This window comes from Anas acuta, chromosome 10 (genome assembly GCF_963932015.1).
Source record: "Anas acuta chromosome 10, bAnaAcu1.1, whole genome shotgun sequence".
In the NCBI taxonomy this organism is placed as follows: domain Eukaryota; kingdom Metazoa; phylum Chordata; class Aves; order Anseriformes; family Anatidae; genus Anas; species Anas acuta.
Window position 1 is genome coordinate 17,464,760 of NC_088988.1, and position 17,525 is coordinate 17,482,284.

Genomic DNA, 17,525 nt, shown 5'->3' on the forward strand with positions numbered 1-17,525 from the left:
ATGGAATTAGATGGCAGTTCTGAAGAAATATAAATCAGCGTGGAATACTCAATTAGGCATAATAATGCAGGACTATCAGATTGGAAAGACTGTGCACCTGCACAAACACTAAAGAATGGTTCCATTTCAGTCTTACACTTTTTTTTTTAAATTTTATTTTTAAAAATCAAATAAAACAGAAGTAGGATTGCCTTAATAGGTCACCTTATATACTACCCATACAGAAAAAAATACCTCCTCACTCCTCAGGGCAGCACAGTTAGACAATTCCTAAAGAGCAATCAGCTACAGGGTGCAGTGTATTTGAACGGAATATGTTCTTGAACTTGCAACCGTATTTCACCTTCAGATCCTTATTGGCTGCATTGAGAAAACTAATATCAAGCATATGAATATTAAAAATGTTTTAGAATCTGTATACAAATATGGACATGTTAAATACTGAGTAAAATACGTAACTTTAAGTACACTATTATATGCATATTCCATGATAATGATATTCCATGATACTGATATTCTATGATAAAAGAAAATTTAAAATTCACTGAAAAAATATTTTCTGAAAATTCAGATTAAAACACAGGCCCAGACATTGCCTGGACATTGAAATTACAATGATTGTTTTCTGTGAATAAGGGTGTTAAGCTATCACTATCAATTCAAATAATATTCGAGCATGTGTGGCTAATTCACAGATTCTCCTGGTTCTTTAACAATATATTCATCTTTACTTTGCAACCTAAAATATGGCCCTGGTAACATTATTGTAATGGTTATTGTATTCTGTTCCAGAGGAAGATGGATTTCAGTGATGGGTGAACCCCTGTTAAAATGCTATGAAGCATTTAAAAAGCAAGGAGCTACAAAAACGCTACAAATACTTGGAAACAGAAACCTGAGGAAGGAGCTTTTCTCATCCCATAAACTCCTTGGCTCTATTGTTAGCACCTTTCTCTGGTTTTGAACGGGTAGGAAATATTGTGTTTAAAAAAAAAAATCCTTTCTTCAGCTGCATTTTACCTTTCTTTAAAACTGTCACCTTAAAAGTGTATGTAATGCCCCAACATCAGCAGATTCCCATTCAGCTGAGATTGTCAGTGATCTCCAAACAACCCTTCAATGGGAACCACAAATCTAGGGTTATTCAGAGTAATTTGCATCTGTTGATGCCCTCCTGCCTACCTCTGGAAGGAATCCACTCCTCTGACACCCTGTGTTTTAGGATTCTGCTATCCACTGAGGCTGCAAAAGTTCTTCAGCTCTGAAGAAAAATCTGCAAGCCATTTTCCTAACCTGGTGAGCCAGGTCAGTAAGACAATAAAGGCAAAAATGAAAGAAACTAACATAAAGAGCTTTTGACATCCAGTGCCATAAAAGCAAAATACTTTAAAACTTGGCATCATATAGAAGTTAGCTAATTATACTGGCGCCATTCATGACGATATAATTAACTGTATGTCTGCATTTCTATTATAAACTCCTTTTTTTCAGGGGTTTATGATACAGCTTTAAAAATTTGCTCTGGCCAGAGACTTGGCATGCCAAATCTCAGCCTGGAAGCAACTTTTTTCCCTCCAAAACTGAAGAATAAAAAACTTCTGGCCTTTTTAAAGTTTATAATAAGGTAATAAAAATAACCACACAGAAATAATGCCATTTGTGCACTCAAAGGCTTTTGGATTTAAAATAATAATATTAATAATTGCCTTATGTTGTGTGATTTCATGATAAAATCCCCTCCCACTACTCATTTCTGGAAATGCTACTGTACTGCAGAGAGCCTAGTCTAGGGACATGTCCAAAAACTACACACTTCTAACAAGGACCTGCTGTTTGAACAACTCCTGCACTTAAAACAGCCTGACATCTTCTTGTTCCTAATGGGTGCTTCCTTTTTCTCTCCTGTCTCTCTCCTGAAAGCTGTATGGCTGCCAAAAAGCTGATCTTATGCGAGTGGAATTGAGGTCCCTTTCCTCCATATAGCAAACTGAGAAGTGATTCCTTATGGGAAACGAAGAAACACCCTGCAATATGCAAAGGAGACGAGACTTATCTGGAAATGGGCAGGCAAAACTAGCACGTGTACAGTGCTTTGATCTGTTTGCAGAACAGGCAGGTTTCCAAGCCGGTGGCTGCCTGGCTAGTCTGTCACTAGGTGGACAGATTAACTGCTCCGCAATGGTTTGGTTCCCTCTGCAACTTTAGGCTGGCCACTCAGTGACTCTTCCTATCTTCTTATCTCACTAAAATTCATCTGTTTCTATAAAAAAATGACAACTGAGCAAAACATTGAAACTGAGCTGTTACTACAGCAGAAGTGCTATAGAGGTGTACAGAAATGTTGTTTCTTACACTGTGAGTAATCAGAGCTTTCCCCATAGTTGAAGGAAACAAGACTTGTCAAATATTTCTCAGTGACATTTGCAAAGCAGAATTATAGCCAAGGAATAAAATATTCCAGATATCTGCCCTTTTCTGCTTCATAGCTCTCATTCAGAACTACATTTTTAACACCTACTTGAAATTTAAATTGTATTTGTTTATTTATATACACTTCTAAAAGAGTACTTTAGGCCAAAAACTGGGCTTGTCCCTTATTTCCTAATTAGCAACATTGTCATGTCCCTTATTTCCTAATTAGCAACATTGTACTGGAAATATCTATGTGATTTAGAGAAAGGTTCTTCCCCCTGTTCCCACTTTGGGATGTTCTGCTCCTACTACGCTGCTGCAGTCCCTGTGGCCTGGAGCAGATCCCATTTATCCCTTCAACTCTCTCAGAACCCTTTATAACAAAATAGTTAATCACTATTTTCTCTTATCCTGCTTTCCTCTCCCACAGACTGTAACCCCACTTTGGATGCAACCTTTGTCTGCATAATTGTATTACACAGCTACAAATTTCCTTCCCACCAAATACCCTTTGAATACTTTCCAGATGAAAAACTATACTGCTTCTCTCCAGGAGGCCAAACAACATTTTCGAAATGCCAGATGCACATTCTGTACGAACTCCAATGGTGGTGGTCTCTCTGCTGTCTCTCTCTGCTCTGTATCTGAGGACATAAGGTCTTAGAAAAAAGACAAAGCCATCTCTATAGTATCAAAACACACAAAACACAAGGTCTGGAAGTAATGTCATACATATTTCATCCTTGACTAGAAAGATTAGGGAGTAAATAAAAAAAAATAATAAAAAAATCACATAAGTCACTGTTCTATAGTAACTAAAGAATAGAGTGGAGAGCATGTTCCTAAGAGCAAACCATGCTTAAACATTTGGAAATGTAGTTCTTGTGGCTACAGCCCAGGTATCTGGTGACAACATTCACGATGGAGTTGTTAGAATTCATAAATACACAACTGCGGCCAACAGCCCTGAGTACACTGGGGACTCTTGCCAAGGGGTAGATGTTTTCCTTCTCTTGCTGGTAAGGTTATGGAGAGGATACAAACCGTGCATTTACGCATGAACGTTTATGATTTCTAAGAATATCAAGGTGGGCTACACCCCAGCTTTTCTCACCTAGGCTACCAAGCTAGTCTCCATAGACGTTGATGGGCTGGGTACAGCCTGAAATACTTGGGCAGCATCACAGGGATGCCAGATGTACGACAGCGGTCATTTGTCAAACCACCAGTGTCGATTTAATCTGTGGGTGCTCTCTCAGCACAGTTTCCAGGAGCCCCAAGCAGGAAGCCCCTGGAGCAGTAAACAGCATTTTCTGGGGCCAGCTGGGCTTCGAGCGGAGCTGTGGCCACGCTGCTGGCATCTGGCTGAACCCCATGCCTGGTTAAGTAGGAGAGATTTATCAAACGCAACGGACTACAGAAATCCAGCGAAAACCCAGCTCTGGGTTATCTTGGGCATCGCTGCCATCCCACCACTTGCTCTCCTTCCAGCGTAGACTAAGGCATACAGGAAGGAAGATAATGAAGGGTTAGATTCTGTTCTTAATTAAGAAATATAAATTTGGTCTTGATCCTGCAAAGTGAAGGGGGTTATACTCTTTATTTTGATGCAACTGAGATCAGAATATGGCTTTAGGAAGTTACCTGACAATTTGTAATGCAGCAAATTAAAGGACTAAATTCACTCTTCATCAAACATCAAGCTTCCTGGAAGGATAATTAATTCAGCCAGTGATTGACTGAATCTGAGAATTAACTGGTCATACAATATCTTTCAGGCATTAATACAAAGACATAGCAAGGAAAGGAAAAAAAAAAAAAGAGGAAAACAAAGAAAAAGAAAAAATAAAAGAATAAAGCAGCCAGCAATAGTTATCTTTCCTACAGATTTTTATCTCTTTCAGCACAATCTTTTTCCTTCACCATGATTTTCTCTCTGCTATCTGTTCCTACCTGTATTTTGATTTCTATGCGAGTTTGAGATCTTATTCCAAGTACACCCAACTACTGATAATTATATTTTAAATTGCATGCAGATTTTAAACAGAGATGGCCAGGATTATTTTTTTCCACAATGCATTTTCACATGAAAATGCCAATTCATGAAAAATTCAAAAGCTCAAAGGAACTTGGTTTTAAAATAATTTCTGTTCAAACAGGGAGGGAAAACAGAAGAGAGGTTTTGAAATCTAAAGAACATATTGTCAAATGAGAAAGTTCCCTTTTTCATTCAGATGTTCACAAAAGTGTTTTTAACTGAATTTATAACATTGAAAGTCTTGAAATGAAACTGGAATGTCTCGATAGACTCAGTCCAAATTACTAGATTTTACATTTGAATAATATTTAGATTGGCTTTTCATCCAAGCTCCAGGAAAAATATTAAATCTTGAAAATTCTCAGGAGTTAGGATAATCATAGTGTGCCCAGCAATATTACTAAATCTAACTGTTTGGAATGTCAATGTCACCTCACTTGGCAGCACCATCAGTGGTCTGTGCCTGATCTGTTTTCCTCATACTTGAACAATTGTAGGAACATTTTGGTACAAGGTACAATGTCCTGAATAGAGTTGAATTAATAACTTACTTTTCATTTTCCTAACACTCCAGAAAAAGTAGAAGACTTATCAGAAATAGGTTTCATTCAACCTGAGATTAAATTGATATAACTTTTAATTTGTTAAAGAAAACAGTGTGATTTTCTTTTAAAGTGAAAATATACTTTGATTTTTTGAAAATGATAGTTTTTTTTGTTTTTTTTTTTTGCAAACCTAAACCTGTAATTTAAACCTAAAAATGTAATTTAAACTATTTTAACTGAAAATACCAGTAAGGTGTAGTGCTAATCTAGAATTTTCATTTATATATATATATTAAAATATTTATTAATTGCAATACTTTCTTCATTATAAATGATTTGGAATGAAAGTTGGTGGGTTTTTTTTTTGAGTGAGATTTTCCTAAGTAACATTCAAAGTTGATACAGACACTATGAAGAAAGATTTTTATTTGATAGGCTTCATTCCAAATGAGAATTTACTATGAAATATCAGAATTGATATTTGAGTATGCAAGATACTTTGTATGGAGATATCCAAACACAGAAAATTCTTAAAATTTTCCATTCTGAGAAATTCTTCATTACTGTAAGCACTGAAAATTACTCATTTCCTATGGGATGTAAAAACAGATCTCTCTTTCCCTTGGAAACAATCTGTGTAAGGTGGCCGTTCAGCTCTGCAACCACGCTGGCTTGTCCCAACACTGCTAAATTTTGTGTGTGGAGCTGTCAGTGTTTGCCTCCTCAGGGAAGCCAATAATCTGTTTTTGTTGTATGTTTGTTTGTTCCCCCCAAGCCTTTACTCCATCTCCCATATAGAGAAATAAAGAAGTAACAAATTCCGAATCTCTTTAAAATCCAATGCCTGAGCTACAGTGGGCGTTACCCCAAGATGTTCTCTTCTCAAGCTGTAATTCAAGAGCTACTCTATTTGGTTTCCATAATCCTCAGCCAGTATGACAACCCGAGCTCGGAGGTAGGAGCACTGCCTGCAGCTCCATGCTGGCTGCAGCCCTGCCCTCCAAGCCCGAGGATGCCCAAGTGCCTTTGCAGTCACACCCCTGGCTGCAGACAGCAGCAGCTGCTCCCATTAGAAGTTGCCTCCTGTCTGCCAAAGCGACACCCACGCAGCGCAGGACAGGCACATGTGGCTCACAAAGCACCACGCCTGGGGCAGGGACACTTCTAAATCTTTATTTTTTTTTAGCCTTGTTCTCTCTGTAGGAAGATCTCCCCAATGGGCTTTGCTCAGGTGTCATCAGGGACAGCAGCAAGCTTTTTGAGGGGAGCAGAGAAAGTGACGGGCTGTTTTGATTTATCTTACAAACAACCTTGGGGCTGCTGGTGCACACATGTTGTGGGGGGCAGCTCTGTGAGGACCCCAATGTTCCCCACATCCTGTCCCCTGATGGGAACAGTGCAGGGCTCCCAACACCTGCCCCAAAATGCAGCTCACTGCTTCCTCGCCCCTGGGTGTCTGCCACGGGAAACCACCAGTTGACACTAAAAAGCTACTGGTGTCATCTGCTTAGGGCTGGTTTAGGTGGGCAGTGGCAAACACAGGTTGCAGTGGCAAATGTTAAGAGCAAAACTTTTCTACTTAGCAAAGACAGAGAGGCACACACCAAAAGCACCTAAACTAGAGTTCCAAAGCAGCATGAAGAGCAGCTGGTGTGACTCCCCGTCCTGCTCAGCCTCCACGGTGATCCCACTGGAGTGTGAGATACCCTCAGGAACAAGTGCTGGGTTGAAAAGCTGACACTACATTACAGACACTTACTGTGCGATCAGCATTAGATACTTGCACAAACCTGGGCCACAAGTACACAAACCAGCTTTCTTTGCTCCATTAGTTATATCAAACACTTTAAATTTTTACCAATGTTTTTGCTGTGACATTTAATTTTATTTTTAACCCCAATTATGATAGCCCTACTCTAAATACCACACACTCCACTCTGCGAAACAACTAATGAGCTCCCAAATCAACATTTTAGCGGCTTAGAAATTAAAGCTTATTTAAGAAACATGGCTTTTAGGGTGTTACTGGGATGCTGTGCTCACTTCATACTACTTCAGCATCACGGCTTGGCTAAAGGATCCAGTCAGTTCAGTAGAAATTTTTAACCTTAAAAGCAAAAGAGAGCCATAAACTTTAAATAATTCACTGATTCTTAAGGGACTTCAAGCAGTGTAATGATTCCAATATTAAGAAAAAGTGAACTGAACAACAGGGAATACAAGTTAGAGATAGTACATGTCAATTTTAAAATACCATCCTTTGACTTATGTGCATTCCTGCTGTGCGTGTGTGAGAAAGAGCTTCTTTAATGTATTTCTAGATCAGTTAGAAGTGTCTGCCAATACCGCTATGGGATAATGAGCGGAGGCTGCTCTGGCTCCTGTCTCACAGACAGGACTGAGTATTGCTCCACTGACTGTTACAGACTTTTGCTGGAGGATCCTCACCTCTGTGGGGGCAAACAGCAAAGCAGTCACAGCAAATAGCCTGACTGATAGGCCTGCAGCTAACTGTAGTACATTAATGGTTGTCATAGAAAATAGGAAACTGATTATTTGCCATGAACCGGGCGGGCTGATTCTCCCCAGCTCTACACATTTCTGGCAGTGTAAACAAACTGCCTCTTGCCTTTGCTCTTTGATCACACAAGGCCAATCTGCCTCACCTCCCTCCTCATCCTCCCCTTCACTGCCCTGCCTGAGATAGGGTATATGATCAAGGGGAAAAGGTACGAGTGGCTTTATCCCCTGTCTGGCTTTGGCCACACTATCAGGTTCAGATAATGATGACCCCACGAACAAGAGAGTACCATGCTCATGTCTTCAATTAACAAACCACTTCTAGCACTTAGAGTCCCACCAGTACTGCTGGCAGGTATATCTTCATCTTGAGAAAGTCTATAAAATGTATTCCCAATGATGCATGGATAAGCCAATACCGTTCTATAAAAATCACGTGGGTAATCCACTAATTTTAGAGGATGCAATGGGAAATGTTCACTTCTTGGACCTAACCTGTAGCATTCCACAACAGGAACAATGATTTCTTTTAAATTCCCCTCAGCTTTTCCATAGGGTTTGGAATATTGTAGCTGAGTCAAAGTTTTTGCACCCCTTGTCAAGCTTACCACTGCACCACACCATTCCTTATTTACTAGAACTTTTGATGATGTTTGTCAGTATCTGACATTTAGTTCAGTCCATGACATGCCACTGAGAATCTGACAGGAGTCTCAAATTAAAGATGCCCCGCAAATCTATGAATAACTAATGATAACAAAACAGACATGAGGGGAGAAATACAGATTATCTTCAGCTTTTAAAAACTGTCCTTCTTATGTATTTTAAAAAGTATTTCCCAATTAACACTCTATCAACCCTCCCTTCATCTCCTAATTGCATGCTAACTAGGAGATTCCCATCACATGCACTTTTTAGGAGAATTCTGCCAATGGAGAGACCACAGCAAAAGCCAGCTACATCCTGCCTTATTGCAAGGCATGAGTACTCCCTACTAATAGCTTTCATTAGGCATACACTTACTGTTTTTCTTACTGTTTGTAAGTGACATTAAATAGTCAAACAATAGATTCTGGTTCATATGTAAGTGTTCATAAAGGCCAGAGGAAGAGAAAACAGGAGTTTAATATAATTCCACCACCAGTTATACGGATGCAAAACTGAAGCAGCTCAAGTGAAATCGGCAGAGATCTCCTGATACACTACCACAGCTGACAACAGCATTTGGCTCAGTTGCGGCTCTCATCCTTATTCAGTCCCACCAGCACTGAGAGCAGCACTTGGGAAAGGAGTGGATAACTCCTCAGTGGCACATCTGCTAGGTATAGATGGCATTCGCTTGAATAGCTTTGCCAAAGGATGACATGCCAAGTCCTTTATACTAAAAGGCTTGCGCTTGATGTTAATCATTCACCCTCTGCCAGTTAACATGTTTATCCTTCTAGGAAATACTTTGATCTATACTGGCACTTGAAATATAGCAACCAATGTTACTAGACTGGAAATGAACAAACACGATCTTGTGCGAATTGCCAAATGGCACAGCAAAATGCAGGATGCAGGGTACGGAGCGTTGCTTAGCAACTGGAAAAGGCCATGCACTCCATTTTACTATTTGGGTTTGAAATAGAAAATAAATGGCCTGATAGTTATTTGAAATACATGGAGAGCTAGAACACGATAGTGCTCAGGAGACATCTATTTATCAGGAGTGTCTGTCATGGGAGACAGCGAGCTCTGAACTCAGCATTCAGTAGGTAAGTGAAGGAGAAACTGCCTTTCAGATATTTTGCTTAAAATGTAAATGCAACAGTAGTTTAAGTTCAGTGCATGTATTCTGCTATTCAACCCGGATTTAAAACAATTGCTTATTTCTACCTTTCATCTTCCAGTCTTGGAGGGGTTTTCTTTATTGTTATTATTAAACAGAAGACTGTTAGTTCATCCTCCATTTGCATGCAAGGAAATGGAAGTTTAGAGCAGTTAGGAATTTACCCGAGCAAGTTGCCAAACTGCAAAGAGATCACAGGCATCCTGAGCCTAAGCAATGTCACAAGGCTTTTGCACAACATGGCCTCCTTCCTCCCTCTGACACAGCTCCCCATGCTGGGCTGCAGCTCTTTAACACACAGATAAATGTACTTGCCTAGCAATACTTCATACAGGAAAAATAAAGTTCTCTGCAAATATTAATCGTGTCCCCTACCTCAAAGCTGTTACTGTTGTTATTTTCCCATTTAAGAAACTGAGGCAGGAATTAAAGTGACTCTTGAAAATCACACGGGAAGGCCCCTGAGGTTTGGGTGTAGAGCAAACACACCTGACATTCACCTTAGCGGTACAGCTTTCTCCTCTTCCACTTGCATTGCTGTTTTGAAAGCATTTTAAGTGGTACGAGGAACCCTCAGCTTCTGCTCAAGCAATCTAATTCTCTTGCAAAGAATTTTGCTCCCTGTCAGCTCGCACCCCAGGGCACCCCGGGGCTGAGGCTCCTGCAGCAGCCGTCAGTACCTGCGGGGAAGCCCTGCCTAACTCGGTGGGAGTTGTGGGAGCACAGCTCGGCCCGGCCAGGGCTCAGACCTTCACAGGAGCGTGGTAACGCGGGCAGAGCTGAGCACAAAGGGCAGCTGCTGTCAGGGGGTGTCAGGTCCTTAATCTATGTAACGTTGTGTAAGCTCCAGCCAACAGCCTTCTACACAATACCGCTTGTGTCTGCTGAAAATGGTGTTTCCCATAATTGCATTGTTTGCTTAGAAGGGACCCGAGATCCGGATCAAGTTCAACAAGATCTGTGTCATTCTAGTTAGTGCTGTTTTTCAAGCACACCCCTTCAGTGAACAGAAAGCCCTCTGAATCCATGACCAGACTTTCGGGGCCAGATAACTGACTGTTTCGGTTTCTTTCAAGTTGTATCGCAGTAGACACACGCAGTATCCTGGATACTGGACAGATTTAAAAGTGGGAAGAAAAGGTTCCAGCACACTGGCTTTAAAAGGGAGAACAAAGTAAGTGAGGATCAGAGGGAGGAAGGCGATCGCTATGACACTAAGACAATTAATCACTGCCAGATGTTAAGGGTCACACAGCACTGCATGCTGGGAAGAGCAGCAGGGGTTCTTGGACAGGGAATAGAGGGAAAAAATAACCTGTCATGTCAGGGAACGAGTCAGGGGTTTAGGGTTCCTGTTGTTTAACTATTAGTGTGCTCTTAATAATAAAATGACAATGCATTGCAGAAGAAGGGGAGGAAGATGGTGGAGTTGGCAGAAAAGAGGGAGTGACAGCTTAATAATCCCTGTCTGTCAAAAGCACTAAAAATACCATCCCAAATTCAATGTTCTTACTTTTGTAATGAACGCGCCAGGGTTCCTGTTTGATTAATAGAACACTTGTTGACTGACAAGGACAAATGTGCACATGGTTTGAACACAGCGTTGTGCATAAATAATTTAAATTGTACTATGGCCAGAGCTCAGCTTGCGCTGGGGTTTCTATGATAAACCCCTACGTTTCAGCAGTTCATAACACGGCCTTAAAAGAAATGCTCAAAAGTCTTGAGCCCAAAGTTGGACAGAGAAGGCTGGCTGGTTTGCTGGAAGTATTAAAAAGAAATTGATACCCTTTAGAAATCACAGACTTTTGTTAGGGTAGTGATGCTGGTGTGCCTGTTTGCTCAAGTTTTACCTCTCACATTAAAGCAAAAAACAGATGGCTTTACACTGAATAATGCAAACAAACTTGCATTCACAGTTCTTCCCAGTCTTCCACATTAACAGCAACACTAAGGACTGCAATATACACTCACCCGCAGAACAGGGCATTCTTCTTGAACTTTGGAAATCATGTTCAGAGAAAAGAGTTCACAACATTTGTAAATGGCCACTCGTTGCAAATATTTCCTGCATTCCTCTGGGAGATGATTTTAGTTCAGTTAAGCTGTTATCTCTTCAAAATGAACTCTTTTTTTTTTCACAGAAAAACAGGATTTTTATTAAAAAATAATACTTTCTACTGAAACTGACCCATCTTTTTGTTCCTAAAGTAATATTTAGGTGCTCAAATATTCATCACTTAACTATTCCACATCTCTGGGGCCCACACACTGGCCTAATGGAATAAAAAAACAACCAGGACATTCATAGACACACTGAGCATCTCTGATACGATCTATCAAATCCATACAAGCAGAATACGTCATATTCAGTCATATCAGTCAGATATGACAAATTGTTTTTGCAAATCTCCATAGGTTAGACAATCTTTACAGCAACCTTGATATTCACAGTCAAGTTGCATAAGGAAAAAGGGGTGTATAAGGAAAAGGGATGCACAGTAGCAACTTCTGCAATTTGTTGAAATAACAGTCAAGAGTCATCAGTCTGCTTCCTAGCATTGCTACTAAGCAACTTCAGGCAAGATTTGGCCTGTGCTTCAGTTGCTTCCTATGTAAACAGGACTACGTCTTTCCCAGTGTTACCAATCACAGATTCTCCAGTATTAATGAACATCACAATAGTGCACAGAACTGGTACAGGCTGCTTCAGGAAAAACTTATCATTAGAGAACTTAATATAACCAGTGACTCTCACCACAAGACAACAGCAAGCAAATCACTCCTCGAAAAAGCTGCTAAAGTAGCACCCTACAGAAGACAGACAGTTTTAGTTCTCCATCTATATAGAAATGATATCTAACTATCTAACCTCCACTGAAGATAACAAATACTTTGGGTAATGTGACACATTAAAAATCTACTTACCAACATCATTTCATGGTATTAGTGCCTCCTTTATATTTATGTTAATGCAGCAGTCATGGAGGTGTGTGTGTGCTCCACTTTCTCTCTATTTACATAGCATAGAAACAAGTCCAGAAACTTGCTTCTTAAGTTCTCTGTCCCATAAAGTAATTTCCTCCTACCTTTTCTTGTTGCAGTTCACTGATGTAATAGATGGTTGCTGCTGCTTTGTAATGCTTCTGTTTCCAGGTGGCCCAGAACATTGTGTGTCACCATGCCCAAAGGATAGTTTAAGATGCACTGAAGTTTGAGGTGCTTTGAGTCATGAAGACACCTGAAGTACTGATGCACAGCCTGGGAAGAAAAAAAAAAAAAAAAAAAAGAAAAGCAGAACTGGTTATACAAGTACAGAACACATTCTTACATCTTCAACAACTAATTTTACCCTGTGGAGCTGTTTGATAAAGTTACATTCAAAAGATAACTAATGTAAAAATAAATACATATTGTATTTATGCCAAACACCTTCTGGTTATCTCATTTATCCCAAGAATTTCCAGTATATAATGAAGTGAGAATAATTGAAGGCTACTAGGCATACAATACATCACGTTGCTACAGCACCATGTGCTATAGCACTATGCAACTCTGTTGTGATGCTCCATCTACTTGGAGTATATTAGTAATTTCATCATTTATGTTATCTGGCAAATGACCAATATATATATATATATTTATCCATATTGTCTTATGGATATAGCAGAATGGACTGGATTAAACATAAAAATGGTGCATTATAGAAATGCATGCAATTGTCTGCATAATTACACACTGGGCATGTTAGTAGAGCATTTGCATACATAAAGCTTCTTTCGCTTCAGAGAACTTTCACATGCACTTGAGATTGTTTCATACTTCAGATTGCTCCCCCAAATGGCATACCACGATATATAGCTAAACAATCTGCTAGATCAGTCATAGTACAACACATGTTTTTTCCACATGTGCCTACCAAAAATACCAGAGCCTCCATGTAGCTTTCTTCTTTAAAGCAAGTAGCAAGGAACAGACTGTTTTACTCCCCTCCAAAACTTCAGTCCCAGTAGGCAAAATACAACCTTAATGTTCATGAAAACTATGGACAACAAAAAAGCATCAAATATATCACAGGCTATCCAACAAGCAAAACCAGACTGGCTAATGTCCAATTTGAACAGTAGTTGAACACATCTCTCTTGCTTTTATTCACTTTGGACAATACAAATAATTAATCAAAAGCAAACAAACTACCAGAATCTAAGTTAAATCTTATCTTTACCAATCAAATGGTAATGTAGGCAGAATAAGTCATTACTTCAATTTGTGATGATGAATAAGATAAGCTTGCACTCATTTTAGGAACATGTTTCTTGTTGCTGAAGTAACACTGACTAATCATACAACATGATGCATATTAAAAACAAGCCTTTTTCCTAATGGTTGGAAAGATTTAAGAATTGCTGTTAACAAAACATACCCTTTTTTCTTGCAAATTTTCTAAAGGGTATTAAAAAAATCAAAAACTATGCAGGTAGGCAGATATCATTTTTACCTACAGAACTATTAGTTGCCAACTCTGCCTGCTTATTTGCAGGCTGTGTTCTTAAAACAACAGAAGTATCAATAAGTTGTTTACTCAGCTAGCAAACGAACTGTTTCTTTCAAGAACACTTTGTTAAACTAACGGGTTCTAGGACTGAATGAAATGGCTTAGTTTTCCTTTGTGCAGTGTCATAGAATATGAACCTAAAATACCAATGGAATTTAACCTACAGTTTACACTAGAGTTACGTGCTTTACAGGATCAGAACTAACTTTTAAACCAAGCCAGATAGGCTGTTTTCTTGACAGAGTTTCAACTGAACAAAACACGTGTAGACAATTAGCCTAGTTTTAGAAGTTGGCCAAATCCAGAGAAGAGCTGGAAATATATTCCTTAGTGTTTCTCATTAGTGCTTGACTGACTGAAAGGATTTGATAGGAGAACGGCTAGTTCACGGCTGGCCTTTCATCTCAGAGACCTGTGCATAATGTGCCCCAGATTCAGCAAGTATGAGTTAGGTGGTGTCAGCACAGCCTTAACTGGAAGTTGCTTTTCATAGCATATAAACAGTGCATAACTCATGGGGTAGCACAGCTGGCAGCCTCGGTGTGGGGCTGGGGCCAGGGCTGTGGGGGATCATGATGGGAGCAAGGGACATGCGTGCACATCGCCCGCAGTCGCTTGCCTGGTGCTTCCCCTTGTTCCTGCAGTGCCTCCTTTCCTCCTTTGCACACCTTGCTTATGAAGATTGCAGCCCTCAGAAATCTGATCCAGCCTTGTTGGAGCAATTGCTAAATTGCCTGAAAATAAATGTAGTTTTGCTCTCCTGGCAAATAGAAAAAAAATCTAAGCCCCAGCCCAAGCTGATATTGTTACTTGAATTCACCGCAATTCATCTGTTTCTTGCATCATAATCTCTCCAAGTACAGCTATGCCAGCATGTTAGTGAGAACAACTATCCTCCCCAGAATCTGGAGGGATTGGCATTTGAAGTACAGTTTGCATTGAATTAGTGGACACCCTACACATTAACAAAAGAAGAGTTCAATGTATATAAGCCAGAGCATGTTCTCTAATGTTGATGTGGTAATCAGATAAAACCTAGCCGTATTAACAAGCTAGTCCAAAAGGAAGCATTAAATGCACAAATACAGTACGTCTATGATCTGGTATATTGATTTCCTCATACTTCTTACATAATGTCTTGAAATTTGCTATTAAATCAGTATTTCTCACACTCAAGTAAGCAAACCCAGTTCCAATATCCAATTTCCCCGAAGTTTTTCTAAACCACAAGGCAGTACAATTTATGGAGAAGAATATATACTATGACACATTTTCCCAAAGGGAATGCTTTTTGGAGAATCCATCACTTTAATATCTTTTTTTGAAAACTTGTATGATTTAAATATTTCCGTGCAAGTATTCCTATTCACATGCCTCAGAAGAGCTCATATTCCTCAGCACAAGGCACTTTCTTACAGATAAAACACCTCAGATCCCACATAAAGAACATCCAAAGTTTGAACTTTATTTTTTTACTTATGTGCAAATTCTTCTAGAGACAATTTTCTTCTTTTTACAGTAAACTTTGGCCTTTCAAAGATGTATTCAGTAATGACTCCTGTAAAGCACCTCTGCACATGGTGTTGAAGCAGAAAAAAAAAAAGTGAGATACCTACTTCTCTCCTACTCCTGTTTAATCTGATGAACCTTCTGTAGTTCGTGGTCTCACAGAAACCCCGTACTATCTTTCATTATCCTCCATGGCCACATTTTACATCTCAAATATTTATCTGCTCAGCTACACCTAATTGCCTTTAACGTTGCCTCTTGGGGAAGGAGCAACTATGAGCCACTTGATCACTCTTCCCAATGTTGCTACATGAAGACACAATTACAACTCTCCCAGTGCTTATTTCTTACAGTTGCAACATCTGGAGCCAATTAATAATGCAAGAATCATAAGAGAGGGAAAGTATCTAGCCATGTGGTTTCTAAGAAAGGTCATTCCAATATACCCTACAAGCCCACAAACCAGAAAATAAAAGTTCTAATGTTATTTATTTAAAATATCATTACTTTTCAGCACTTTCCTGTTAGTGTGATCCCGATGTACTGACTCACCTAGCAGACACATGGTGGGGGGCTTGGCCATGCGAGGAGCATTCCCCCCTGCTAGGGAGGATGCACAGAACAGGGATGCTCTGGCATGCACGTGGCCAGGACAGCGTGGCCTTACTTCTGTGCACCAATTTGCTGCACCGTGCTGTAGCAGGAAGAGAACAGTGCCACACCACACACGAGCAAATGACACTTGAGCAGTCTGTGTTTCTCTACAGGCTCCACACAGCTTCATCCCGCTGCGGTCCACCTACTGTTACTGTTCTCTAAGGTGCTCTTCCAGAAGATTGTAGGTAGGTAGATAGATAATATATAACCATACCGAATAAATATCCACCCACAATACCTAATACAGAATATATAGACAATATTCATTCTGCTGTCCAAGTTTCACTTGGATATGGAATTTGCTCAAAGATAAGGTGATTACATTTTTGTAATACATGAGAAATGCCAAGTAGCACCCAGCTACTTATTGATAAATCAATTTTATATTGCAATGATATTTATAGGTACAGACTTAGGAGTTAAAGACACATTAGAGAAAGCCTTCAAGAGAAAACAGGCTTTTGGTTTATGCACAGGAAGCTAACTGATAGAAGATGAGCTCCAGAAAATTTTAAAATGAAACATTTCATTATTTTTCCAGTTTTTGAAACTTTATACAGTTGAGTAAAATGTCTGCTGCCATCTCTTCAGCTGTTTCTATCAGTTTGACAGGCTGTAGCCTTCTGAGTCTGCCTGGTCACAAAGGATTAGGTAAAACTACCTTATGTTTTTCTTCCCCTCTTGTTCCCCCATTTCTTCTCTCCTTTTTCATCTTTCTTGTGAATTTAGTGGGATTCCCACTTCTAAACTCTCAAGCTTTCAAAGTGTGACACATGAGTTTAACACATCTTGTTAGCTTAATATCTCACAGAAAAGACTTTCTTTCTGAAATGCTCTAGGTCAGCTTTACCACAATTATGAGAAGTAATTTCTTAAGGCCCTGATTCTGCTAAATACTGATTACCCTCAAATCTGGTATCAGGATAAGGACCTTTATTTTTTTCTACTGGAAGATGATAAGATCAGAGGATGAATTTTTGTCCACTGACATCAATAGGAAAAGAGTCACCAAGGAGGAGATATTCCTAAAACAGTGATGGACATGAAGAGGAAAAGGCGTGAAAGGGCTTTCAGCAATGCAGTTGATGTCGCTGCCTTGAGAACACACTCTGACACCTCCCAGAGAACCATCTCCCTCTCCACCTTGATAAAACTTGTCCAGGAAATCATCTCTCTTGCCTGTCTGCAGCCTATACTTCTCCTTTGAACCCCATCTCCTCCCTCGAAAATGCTGCTCTCTGAATCTCAGCTTCCTGCTTTTACCCATACATTTCTAGAGCTCTGCTGCCTTTCCTCTCCAAGCTTCCAAAGATGCTTTCAAAACTCAGTCCCCTAAAACTGCACCATTTAGGGAACAAACAGATGAGAATTTGGCTTTTTTTTTTTTTTTCTGGTTGTTAATAACTTGTTTTTCATAAGCACAGAAAAAGTTATATCTGAAGATATCCTTGCTCCTGC

The 17,525-nt window shown here is 39.7% G+C and overlaps 1 long non-coding RNA gene across 1 annotated transcript in view; it reads right to left on the reverse strand.

The window, feature by feature from the left end:
- LOC137861962 (uncharacterized) overlaps window positions 1-17,525 on the reverse strand; it is a 152,579-nt gene that overhangs the window by 27,513 nt on the left and 107,541 nt on the right. The window contains exon 5 of the long non-coding RNA XR_011099950.1: window positions 12,436-12,607. This is a non-coding gene — a long non-coding RNA (uncharacterized lncRNA). The remainder of the gene's footprint in view (window positions 1-12,435; window positions 12,608-17,525) is intronic.